This window comes from Apium graveolens, chromosome 1 (assembly GCF_009905375.1).
Source record: "Apium graveolens cultivar Ventura chromosome 1, ASM990537v1, whole genome shotgun sequence".
In the NCBI taxonomy this organism is placed as follows: Eukaryota; Viridiplantae; Streptophyta; class Magnoliopsida; order Apiales; family Apiaceae; genus Apium; species Apium graveolens.
Window position 1 is genome coordinate 122,640,087 of NC_133647.1, and position 13,980 is coordinate 122,654,066.

Consider the following 13,980-nt stretch of genomic DNA (forward strand, 5'->3'; position numbering starts at 1 on the left):
AGCTTAAGCATAAGCTGAAAGAAGTTAAGAATATAAACAAGGTAAAGTCACCTAGGAAAAATAGGAATGGAAAGGAAGGTGTAAATAAAAGCAATGATTATAAGCCTGTTCCTAATGCTCCTATAAAAACATGTCATAACTGTGGAAGTTCTAACCATCTGGCATCTTTTTACAGGAAGAATAAGAACATAAACTCCTTACCTTCAAAGTCAGGAGTTAAGAGTCAGTCTGTTAGATATAGGCCACAAAATCCTTGTTTTCATTGTGGTAGTTTATGGCATTCCATTTATACTTGTAAGGAATATCATAGTTTGTACTATGATTATTATCAAATAAAACCTTCTTTAAAGAAAGTTAGCATTGTTCCTTCTAGTGTAAGTTATGATACAAAGTCTGATAGTATAAATACTGATAAGAAAAATGTTAACATAAACTCTGATGCTAAATCCGCTGCAAATGTTAACAAACTTAATAAGGCCACGGGATCCAAGCAAGTCTGGGTCCTTAAAACTAATCATTAGTGGTCTTTGTAATTGCAGGGCAACAGAAAAAACATCCTAGTTCTGGACAGTGGATGTTCAGGACATATGACTGGAAATAAAGCCCTACTATCAGACTTTGTGAAGAAGGCTGGCCCAATTGTTTCTTATGGAGATGACAACATTGGAAAAACATTGGGATATGGCAATATCAATCTTGGGAATGTCATCATTAAAGAAGTAGCTCTGGTCTCAGGACTTAAACACAATCTGCTGAGTGTTAGTCAAATCTGTGACAGAGGTTATCATGTGGATTTCTTTGAAGAACACTGTGAAATTGTAAGCAAATCTAAAGGCAAAGTTGTTCTGAAAGGACACAGGCATGGTAACATTTATGAAGCCAAGCTTTTAACAAGTACTGATGGGTCTGCAATCTGTCTGGTGAGTAGAACATCAATTGAAGAAAGCTGGAATTGGCACAAGAAACTCTCTCATTTAAATTTTAACAATATAAATGAACTGGTCAAGAAAGATCTTATGAGAGGACTGCCAAAGTCAGTATTTGCTCCTGATGGCCTTTGTGATTCTTGTCAGAAGGCTAAACAAAGAAAATCTTCATTCAAGAGCAAGACTGAATCATCAATTCTTGAGCCCTATCACCTACTACATGTTGATCTATTTGGTTCAGTGAATGTCATGTCTATTGCAAAGAAGAAATATGCTATGGTCATAGTGGATGAGTTCACCAGATACACATGGGTGTATTTCTTGCACACAAAAAGTGAACCTGCATCTATCTTGATTGATCATGTCAAGAAACTGGATAAATTGGTCAAAGATTCTGTGAAGATAATAAGAAGTAATAATGGCACTGAGTTCAAGAATTTGACAATGGAAGAGTTCTGCAAAGACCATGGAATCAAACTGGAATTTTCTGCTCCTGGAACTCCACAGCAAAATGGAGTTGTTGAAAGAAAGAATAGAACTCTTATCGAAGCTGCATGAACTATGCTTGATGAAGCAAAGCTACCAACCTATTTTTGGGCTGAAGCTGTGCAGACTGCTTGTTTTACTCAGAATGCAACACTCATTAACAAGCAAGGAAATACACCATATGAGATGGTGAAGAAAAAGAAGCCAAATCTGAAGTATTTTCATGTATTTGGATGCAAGTGTTTTGTTCTTAAGACTCATGCTGAACAGCTATCCAAATTTGACTTAAAAACTGATGAAGGAATTTTTGTTGGATATCCACTTTCCACAAAAGCCTTCAGAGTCTACAATTTAAGAACAAGGGTTGTCATGGAATCTATCAATGTCTCCTTTGATGATAAGAAGATTACTGTACTTGAAGATTTCAATGATCATGATCAGCTGAGATTCGAAAATGAAGACTTAAATTCTGATACTGAAAATCCTGACAGTCTAAATCCTGATACTGCAAACTCTGATGGATGAAACTCTGATTTTATTGAAACTGTGGTGACTACGTCAAAGGAAGATGCACCTGTGCAGGGGGAGCATACTGAAGATACAACCACATCTCAAGAAGCATCAGAACATATAACTGGCTCTTCAAGTTCTGATTCATCAAGTTCTAATAAGCCAAGTTCTGATAGTTCTGAAAACTTAAATTCTGAAGGATCCAACTCAGAGAGCATAGTTTCAGGGGGAGCATCAGAAAATGTTGATGAAGATAGCATGGATCATGGGGGAGCATCCAGTTCTAGAGAAAACCTTCCATCTGCAAGGAAGTGGACTAAATCACATACACCTGACTTAATTATTGGAAATCCTGATGCAGGTGTCAGAACTAGAACAGCTACTTCAAGTGAATGTCTCTATAATTCTTTTCTTTCTCAGACTGTACCAAAGAAAGTAGAAGAATCTCTTCAAGATGCTGATTGAGAGCAAGCAATGCAGGAAGAGTTAAATAAATTTGAAAGAAACAAAGTCTGGACCCTAGTGCCAAGACCAAAGAGCAGATCTGTTGTTGGTACAAAGTGGGTGTTCAGAAACATAACTGATAGTGATGGCATAATTATAAGGAATAAAGCAAGATTGGTTGCAAAAGGATATTCTCAATAGGAGGGAAGTGATTATGATGAAACATTTGTACCAGTTGCTAGATTGGAAGCCATAAGGATATTTTTGGCTTATGCTGCTCACAAAAAGTTACTGTCTTTCAAATAGATGTGAAAAGTGCTTTTCTCAATGAAGAATTGAAAGAGGAAGTATATGTTGAACAACCTGCAGGCTTTATAGATCCCAAATATCCAAATCATGTCTACAGGCTTGATAAAGCACTTTATGGCCTTAAGCAAGCTCCAAGAGCATGGTATGAGACTTTAGCTCAGTTTCTTCTGGAAAGTGGATTTAACAGAGGAACTATTGACAAAACACTATTCTACCTCAACCATGGAAATGACTTACTTTTGGTTCAGATATATGTTGATGATATCATCTTTGGTTCTACAAATGACAGACTTTGCAAGAAGTTTGCTAAACTGATGCAGTCAAGATATCAAATGAGTATGATGGGGGAACTTAGCTATTTTCTGGGCCTTCAAGTCAAGCAGAATGAAGAAGACACTTTTATTTGTCAAACCAAGTACACCAGAAATTTGCTGAAGAAATTTGGAATGCAAGATTGTTCAAGTGCATCCACTCCCATGGCCACTGCAACAAAACTGGATAAGGATACCGGTAAATCAGTAGATATTACTAATTACAGAGGTATGATTGGCTCTCTACTCTATCTAACTGCTAGTAGACATGATATCATGTATGTTACCTGTCTTTGTGCAAGATTTCAAGCAGATCCAAGAGAACCTCACTTAACAGCTGTGAAAAGAATTTTCAAGTATCTTAAGGGAACAGCTGATCTGGGATTGTGGTATCCCAGAGAATCAAACTTTAAACTAATAGGTTACTCAGATGCAGATTTTGCAGGTTGCAAAATTGACAGAAAAAGCACAAGTGGAAGCTGCCAATTTCTTGGAGGCAGACTGGTTTCTTGGTTTAGCAAGAAATAAAAGTCAATTTCCACATCAACTGCAGAAGCAGAATACATTGCTGCAGGAAGCTGTTGTGTACAGATTCTTTGGATGAAGAATCAATTACTGGATTATTGGTTAACATATTTTAAAATCCCTATTTACTGTGATAATCAAAGTGCTATTGCTATGACAGGTAATCCAGTTCAACACTCAATGAAAAAGCACATCAGCATTAGGTACCACTTCATAAGGGAACATGTGGATGAAGGTACAGTGGAATTGCATTTTGTTCCAACAGATCAATAACTAGCAGATATCTTCACCAAACCACTGTGTGAAGCTACTTTTACAAGATTGGTAAATGAACTTGGAATGGTTTCAGGTTCTTTTTTTAAATCTGCTTAGCTTTTGTTCTGATGCATCAGACTTAATGATCAGTATTTATAGATATTACTATCTTTGTGTATTCTGTGCCTAATTGAAAATTGCTTAAGTATTGATTGTTGCCTGATGTGAATTTTTAAACTCTGATAGTGATATAAATGTTTCTGTGACTATTCAATCCAATGAGGATAAATATGCTAGATGCTGACCTAGTAATCTTTAATATACTAACAAATCCCATGTTAGAAGTAATTATTTATGTGGAAATCTATTGACACAAACAAATTCTGATATTGAGCTTAGTTAAGTTTACTTTGTCTATCTTATTACTAAGTCAAAAACTAGAATAATGCTTATCATCTATTAAGTTCTGATGTTAGTAAATCTGATAAATGTACTAAGTGCTGATAAGCCTCACTTATCAAAAGAAAAGGAAAAGAAAAAGAAATAAAAATCAGGTACTCCTTTGAGATCTAGAGTAAAAATTGTGGAAGGGAAGACCCAAGTGCATTGCTGGTATTAAGTAATATGCATCAGAAATGTAAAAATAAATATTTTTCTTGGTGACTTTTAACACTCTATGATTACTAGAGAAATACTCTGATAATAGCATAAATTCTGATAAGCAGTCGTGACTCACTTACACTGAGAAGCCACTGTAAAATGGAATTTCAAAATATGCATAAAATGAGCACAAAACAGTTGAGGTAGACTCATGCATGAACTCATTCTAAATTAGACTTCAGAATCATGACAGGTTTTGAGCAAAGTTCTTAGTTATGCCTTATTTTTAAGATGTATTGAAGTGAATCAGACTTTAATCTTTATCCGATATTTAGCTTACTGCACACACATTCACTCCATATTAATGATGAAAATTACAGTGGTGATAAATGATGTTTTAGATGAACAGTTTATGTGTCAGATTGCATAAAATTTGAGGACAAGTTCTGATGGAAGTTCTGATGATTAAGTTCTGAAGAAATGAAATCAAAATTTGTGTGAAGAATTGCAGAAATAGGCATTCATTTTTTTAGTTACGAAATCATGTTCTGATGAATGTTAAGTTCTGATATGAGTCTAAGTTCTTGTATTTCACTCTGATTCTTTACTTGACTTATTGGTGGTTAGACCCTTACAAATACCTCAGTCTGTAAAACAGATCCTGGTAAATGCTGATCCTCAAACCTACAGATCTGTTTCCCTGATGTTCAACCCACCAACACATCCCAGACACCACAACAACCATCAGAACATACCACATATACACCTCAACCTACTCAACCCTCTATCAGAACATATATCAAACCTTCACAGATATCTCAACCTTCATCATCAGCACATACTGTGAGGCCTTCATCTTCAAAGCCCAAGAGGACAAAGACTGTACCTCAGACACCACAGAAGAGAAGGAGGATTGTTCTGAGAAATGAGTCAGACAGTGAGGAACAGGTTCCTGTGTCAGAACCTGTTATCAAAGAAGCTGAGAAGGTCTCTTCTCAGAAGGATACTGGAATTGGAGGCTCTAGGCTTCTCAAAAGGCTTAGAAGGATGTATTCTGCTGAAACTCCCAAGGAATCTCCACCTTCAAAGAGATACAAGAAACAGAGAGCACAAAGGTACAGGGCTGAGTTAGTTTCAGAGGATGAGGAAGCAGCAACTAAGGAAGGCGATCAGGAATCTCTGATCTCAAAAGAGCCAGAATTTGCTGAAGCTACTGCATCTACACCTCCATTGTCACCAACTCAGGAAACTGCTCAAGATAAAGTATCTACACCACCTGTGTCTCCTATAAATGAACCAGTATCTACTGCAGACCCAGGCACAAGTGCTGAGATTGATATTCACAAACTAATTGTGCCTGAGGTTCTCTACTTAGAAGCTCCACCAGCTCCAATCAATCCATCAACAACACCAATTCCTAATGCTAATAAAATTCCAGAATTGTCTACAACACCTTCTCTGCATCTAGACATTGAAGATCAGACTATAGGTGAGCATCAGAATATGGCTGTTGATCAGAACTTGGAAGCATATCATCACTTAGAGGATGATGTTGATGTTGAAGCCTCAATAGCCTCTCTTACTGTTCTTTTATCAGAGGATGTTGACTCTGTAAGTTCTGATGCTGCAAATGCTGATGATACTGGTGATGCTGCTAAGAATGCTGATACTGATGAAGCTGGTCCTTCTGGACATGCACCTCTACAAGCTCCTTCAAAAGCTGAACTAGTTAAAAAGTTTGTTAGAGGAGATGCACCAGTACCTTGGATTGAAACTCCTAGAGGACAGGAGTGGACTAAGGAGTGGAACACAGTTACCTTTGTTCCAAATGAAAGAATTCTTGCTGAGCACTTGGCAAAAGCTGATGAGATGCTAGTTAATGATGATTTCAAGACACAGCTGAGAGTTACTGCATTGAGTACTAGACACCTTCAAGGTCAACACTCCACAACTCATGCAGAGGTGCATAAAATTCAGGAAGCTTTACTCAAGCAAGAAATGACTATGAAACTTGAAAAGAAAAGTTTTTTCCAACCTACCTTTGACAGAGTTGCTTACATTGAGAAAACCCAAGAGAAGCAACAATCTCAGATTGATGAAATTTTGAAAAATCAAGCTTCTCAGCAATCTCAACTCGATGAAATTCAATTCTCAGTGGAATTGCTTGTCTCTCTTCTTTTACCTGCTGATGCCAAAAAGGGGGAGAAAGTAATTAAGTCCAAATGCAAAACTGTTAAGACACTGAAGGGGAAGGATGATGAAAAAGATGACCAGGGAAACTCTGGAATGGGTGGAGGTCATGGTCAAGGTAGAGGTCTCTCATCAAGAAGAGCTGGAACTACAAGTCATAGAACAAGTTCTGATACTGGGAGAAGAATAACTTCTGATGCTGGTAAAAGGATAAGTTCTGATGAACTTTTGGATCTTGATGAAGAAATTTCAAGACAGTTATTTCTGAAAGAAAATCCAGGAATGGACTTTGAAAGTCTAATGGAAGAAGAAGCTAGACTTAAGTCAGAAAAAGTCAACTCCAAATCTGAAGCTTCTGTTGGTAAAAAGAAACTTCCTACGGCTAAAGGCATTGTGATAAAAGAAAGGACAAATCCTATGGCAACTAAGGTCAAATCACAATTGCAGATAGATCCAAGGTCCAAGGGCAAAGAAAAAGTTGGTGAACCTATAAAGGTTTATGTGCCTCCTATGGATGAAGAAATTTCTGTTGAAGATGCTGATCTTACTCTGACTTCAAGGAAGATTTCTAAGACAACCTCTGACATGGCTCAAGTTGTTCAGAGTCAAGATATAGTTAGTTCTGATATAACCATGAAGCAAGCAACCTCTGACATAGCTCAAGTTGACTTGATATCAGAAGATAAATCAAAGGAAACCTCTGACATTGCTCCTGTTAAATCCTCAAGGTTACTCCTACCAGGTTTCACTAAAGCCAAACAGACTCAACCTTTGAAGACTGCAGTAAGTGGTTTTGAAGCAAGAGTGGTTACTGGAAAGGAAGCAAGAGATAAATCTGGATTGGGTGGTGTTGATGAAAGAAGAATGCATAACATAACCAATGATCCAACTTCCTTAAGTGAACCAGGTGTTGGAACAACTCCTGAAAGATTGAATCAACTAGAATCTGTACAGATGGTCTACCATACCTACTTGAAAGAACACATCTTGTTATATTTCATGACAGATGATAGGGTTTGAAAGAGATGTGTCCTAAATCCAATAATGTATGATGATTTAGGAATAACTTTTATGTAATCTGTTTTGATTTTATTGATATTAATAAAAGACTTGTTTTGGTTTTATTACGGGCTTTATCTATTTAAGTGTTTAAATAAGATATACCATAGTTTAGAGTAAAGCTTTTTATGGATTATGATGAGATCATAATAATGAGACCTAAAAGATGATAACTTTAAACTTAAATATTTCCTGGTCGTAGGATTACTAACTGGTAATTAGTAATCCGCAAAGATCGGTACATACTATGCTTGCTTCATTATGAAGGATGTCTGTTCTCATAGACATTTGTGTGGTGACACTATAGCTAGTATGTAGGTGCTTATTATAGAATACGTTCACTGAACATGACTCACACAGCTGAACAACTGATGGAGTTCACTCACGTGTCAGCAGTTGTTCACATAGTGATAGTTGTACAAGTATCCTTAGACTTGAGGTCATCATAGTCATCTTGTGTACACTGAACTATGCTTTGGTTTAGTTCTTAGTCTCCAGGGACAATTATAAGGGCTCTACTGGTTATAGGAATTTGTACACGAAGATAGTGTATGATCAATAAAGGATCTACCCCTTCCAGTGAAGGAAGAGAATGTTCAATGTTGTTCCACTTATGCTAGTTCAGGAATCTCTAGCCAGAGTGAATGAAATTAGAAAGAGTTTCTAATTTACATTAAATAGAACTAGGCATAGTGAATGGGAAAGCAAATGATTAAATAAGATAGGCTTGACACAAGTTCCATGCCTTGTATTTAATCGTGACATTGCAGGGTAGAAGGAATTGATTGTACGGTAACTACTCACTGAATAGGTTCTTGGTATTATAAGCAGTGAATTCGTATTATCCGGATAGTCGCGATATGCTGAGAAGTATCCCTCACGATGTAGAATAAATATGATTAATTTATTAATTAATCATATTTAATGAATTAGAGAATTTATATAAATAATGACAAAATAGTTTTATTATTATTTATTTCTACTACCGGCTTAATATTGAACCTACAGGGTCACACCATAAAAGAGAATGATTTAATGGTGGAGGAATTAATTAATAATGGCTGGTAATTATTTATTTGTGAAATAAATAATTAATTAGCAGATTTAATAATTGATTAAATGAGATTTAATTAATTTTTAATATTATTAATTAAAAATTTAATTTTGGAAATTAAATCAAGTGAGAGAATTATTTTTCTAAAGTGTTTAGAAAATGGATTAATGATTAAAAGGTGTTTTAATTATTAGTTAATTGGTTAATAAGAATAATCGATTAAAGGGTTAATAATAATAATATTTTATGGAAAATTTTCAGCTGAAAATTTTGCCTATAAATATACTATTATAAACCCTATTTGCCTCAACCAAAATAATTAACCCTAATTCTAAAGTAGAACAATAGAGAGACAACTAATTCTCTCAACCTCTTCCTCCTCCATCACATTGTACTCTTGGTGGATACCGGTAGAGTGCTTCACACTTGAGGAGCAGCTGCCAGGGATTTCCGTTCATCGTTCTTGGATCGCTATTAAAGACCTCCATCTTTCCATTAACGTAAAGCTTCTTAAGGTAAACATACTGAACTACGAATTAAATATTATTTTTCGCATGGATCCTGCGGAGGGTTTCAGTTTTTTTTAAGATTTAAATTTACGTTTTCGTTGCGTTTATGTGCTAAAAACCCTTCAGGGTTTACCATATAAGGGAAAATACTATACCACTGAAGTATTTTGAAGAACTAGAACATGTTTTATTCTCACTTCAAGTGAATGACAGAATAACAGAAAGTGCTGCAAACTATTTGAAGACTCAAATTCAGAGACAGAAAAGGCTTTATTCTGTAAAGTCTGACAGCACATATCTTCCAAAGTACAGAGATCACAAGGGTGATATTGTTGAGATGAAGCCTAACTCTGCTAAGATTATAACTACCTTTTTGGGTTATAAGGCTGTAGAATTCAATCTTGAGTCTGACAAGGCATATTTGATCAGACTGGATCAGGACATAAGGAAAGCTAGAATAAATGATCTCAGGGCTGCTATCTTTCAAACTGGTGAAGATTCTGCAGAACTCAAAGATGCTAAAAGGAGGATGATTGATGAACTCAGATATGCTGAGAGATGTTTGTTAAAGAACTATCTCAGAACAACTCCTGATATCAGAGAGATCAGAAAGTGAAGCCAAGTCAAGATCTACAACTACTCAACTTATGATATATATACAGACTAAAGTTGTTATCAGAAGTTAAAGTTGGTAAAGCTTTAAGGACTGTAAGTTGTAGTTTTCTAGTCAATTTTTCATGCATTTGTACTTAATGTTTTTGACATCATCAAATTTCTGTTAAACTTGTATATTATGCTAATTTACAAGTTGGGGGAGATTGTTAGATATATTTGATAATGTCATGTCTAATATGATTTATGTTTAGTTTTCAGATCTTACTTAAATAGGACAAATCATTACTTAACTGAAATCAGCACTTATACTGAAGTCAGAACTTAAGTAATCAGTACTTAAGGTTCAGGAGATATTTATCAGGAGATAATATCAGAACTTAAAGGAAACTTTCAGATAAGGAAGGCAGCTGATTGAAAGGAAAGAAGATCGAGACAAACGTAAGAAGAGATATGCATGAAGAAGGAATTCTATGAAGAATGGAATACTTGGAAGAAAAGATATCTGATTGATATATTTTAGGAAGCAGAATTATATTCCATATCAATTAGCGATTATCTTGTAACTGTGTAGTATATAAACACAGACATAGGGTTTACACTATAAGTGTTATCATTATCGAGAAAATTATTCATTGTAACCTTAGCAGCTCTCGTGATATTTGTTCATCACTGAGAGAAGACAGTTCCATATTGTAACAGAGTTTATTGCATTGAATAAAGTCTGTTTTCTGTTACTTGTGTTATTTGAATTCGATTTGATTGTGCTATACACTATATTCAACCCCCTTCTACAGTGTGTGTGACATAACAGTTTCCAATATTAAAATCAGGTGTTGGATTGAACAAATTAGCTTTAGTAATTACTGTTCTGAGCTACCAGCATCATGGCCATTTGTTGCCCTTGTCCTTTGGTTGACTAGCCAAGATGGTCTTCCTCTTCTCTCTATTTGAGACTTGTACAAAACCTTCTCTTTACTAACTTCTTTTGCTTTCTCTTTACCCTTTGTAGTTGATTGGTCTTTCATAGTAGGTATAGCTGAAACTATACTCACTGGTTCCCTTATAACAATGCCAGTTGATCTCCTCACTGGTAGTTTGCTTCTTGTTGCTTGTTTTTTAGTGTTATCTGTTTGAGGCCTTTCTTCTTCTATCTTATTTTCTCGACCCTCGGATTCTGACTTTGAACTATCATTTCTTGGAACATCCTTTGTTGGATAAGTTGTCCTCTTATGATCAGCCTCCTTGCAGATAGAGCAATGCACAATTCTCCCTTTATTGTATCTTTGCACCTCTGGTTGACCTTGCTGTTCAGCTGCATCTTGAGTTTTACTCCTACTCTGAGTACCATCCTCCTACTCCTCCCTTCTTATCATCTTTTTTGGCCTTCCTCTGAGTTTCTTAGGCATATCTGGAGGAAGTATTTCAGTTGTATTGTGTAACTCCCAAAAATCCTCTCCTCTAAGTGCTTCTATTGAATGACCATATGCCCTCAAGTACAGTTCCCTTGTAAAGTAATGTGACACATAAGACATGGGTTGCTTCCTCCTGTCATGTATAGCTGCAACAACATGTGCACATGGAACACCTGTTAAGTCCTAAACTCTGCAAGCATAGGTTCTTGCCACCAAATCAATTGTCACGGACCTTGTTCCCCTTCTAACCATGAAACTTCTGTGGCCATCCTATTTAGCTTGCCACTCCCTTGATACTCTCACTGGAAAGTCAAGCTTCCTCCTAATTACTGGGCATATCTGATGTTGGCTAGCTTCCATCATTTCTCTGTTCAGTCTCACCCTTCTCATTAGTTTAAAATGAATCTCCTGAAGCATGTTAAGTACTGGCATAAACCTTGACAAATAAAATAAACTAATTAAATAACCATAGTTAATAAACTATTCACAAATAAAGACTAGTTAAGCAACCATGAATTATAAATTGTTCATAAATTACTTCTCATTAAGTATCCTTGAATTAAATGACTCAGACATGTTGTTGTCAACATTATCTGTCTTTGGAGTTGTTGAGATGTAAGCATTTGTCCAGTTTTTTGCATCAAACTTAGCCAAGTGAGCATGAGATCTCTTGGATAGCTTCTCAAGACTCTTCATTGCTTTCACATGAGCTGCAGGGTAGGTGGTTGTTGCTGCAAACCAAAATTGCCTCTTTAACAGTCCAGTACCAAACCTGCAATTATAAATTGATTAAGTAACTGCAAGAATTAAGCAACTGAAATAAAATGTGAAAATTGCATATACATTACCACTTTTTAAAGTTTACAAACAGGTGCCTTACACATAGCCTATGCTCAACTTCTGGTAAAAACTCCCTCATAGCATTTTCCAAGCCCTATTCAAATACCATATTCATATATGCACCATAGATATATAAACTAAACACACACACACACACAAATATATAAAGATTTAGATGTGACCTTCTGTTGATCACTAATAATTGTATATCCATTCCCATTTCCAAGATCAAGGTCATCTCTCAACAGGTCTAGGAACCATCTCCAGCTGCTGGTATTTTCAGATTCAATTACTATATAGGCTACAGGGAACATTTGATTGTTCCCATCCCTTCCAACTGCACTTAGAATTTGGCCTCCACACACAGTTTTCAAAAAATAGCCATTTAACCCCAACATTGGTCTACAACCAGTTTTCCAACCTTCTTTCAGTGCATAGTAACTAAAGTAGAGTCTCTGAATGGTGTTGGGAGAGTCATCAGTTAACCTGTTTGTTTTGATCGAAATCCTATTATTTGGGTTGTTCTTCAGTAATTCATATCTGAAATCCCAAACTTTGTTATAATGTTCCTTCAAAGCATCTACAACACCTTCCAAAGCAGCCTTCCTCACTCTTATAAGCTTGATCTTTGGTACTTCAACCTCTAAATCCTCTATAACAGTCTCCATCATATCTTTTATTTTCCATTGAGGATTTTTTCTGATCCTATCACCATATAGTTCTATAAGGTATCTGACTATGATAAGTTTGATGTGGTAGGGTTTAGTGCATAGGTGGCTGTCTACCAGTATCTAATCCGAACAACATGGTTATCTTGCAATCTGCAGCACCATATGTAAAAAGGGCATCCCTTCTCACAAGCTACATGTGCTCTGTCTTTATCATTTGCGATGAAATGGAAAGCCATTCGTTCTTTTATTCCGTAGTCTTTCACAGCTTTTCGAAATTCTTCCATGGACTCAAATCTCATTTTAGCCCTAAATTTCACATTCTCCAGCTTGTGCGGATTATACACCGATAGCTTCTTCCTTTTACGATTGCCATGTAGAATTCCAACATACCCTTTCTTCACATTTTCATCTTCACTGAAAGATGGAAGTGATCTCAGCTCATCACTATCGAACTCATCTTCACTACATAGAAGGTGGTTATTGTTGTCATCATTTCTCTCCACCGATCTGTTATTTTCTCTATTAACCTTCTTTGGAATTTCAGCCTCACCTTCCTCGCTCATGTCATCAGAATCCCAATCTTTACCAAAATCAAATTCTCCTTTTTTTCATAGCCCTCTTCATCAAAATATTCATCATCTCCATTGTCCTCACATTCTCCCTCAAGTTCATATCCCCACTGTCCGCATCGTCGAAATCCCAATCATCTTTGTCTTCAACTTCCTCAACAATACATTCTTCACTTTCCTCAAATTCTTTGCTACCCCCTCATCAACGATTTCGGTATCCTCAATTATTGAGTTTCTACCATGGTAAATATTTAACTCAATCTTCCCATAAGGTAAACACAGAGAAGTCAGAGCTCTAACACTAGCGTCATCATAAAACAACCTTATACCATCTTTAAAATTATGACCATTACGTTTGAAGTAGTGAAATTCATTTTTCGAGTTGTTGTATGTAACTGCATAATCTTCCAAATCACAAGTACAAAATATGTCCGTATCAACATCATTAATTATGTCAATACGACCTCCAATATAACCACACTCACTATTAAACACATTAGGTGTAAATTTACCATAGTGATGTGGTGAAGATGAATCGGAACCCTAGATATCATTCTGCTAAAAAAATTGAAAGCATACAATTACATAAGATAGGCAAGTAAGAAGTAAACCATCAAGAATCATACACAAACATAGCACACAGATGCAGACACCATACGATCACACACTATACAAAGACTATACGATTCAAAGAA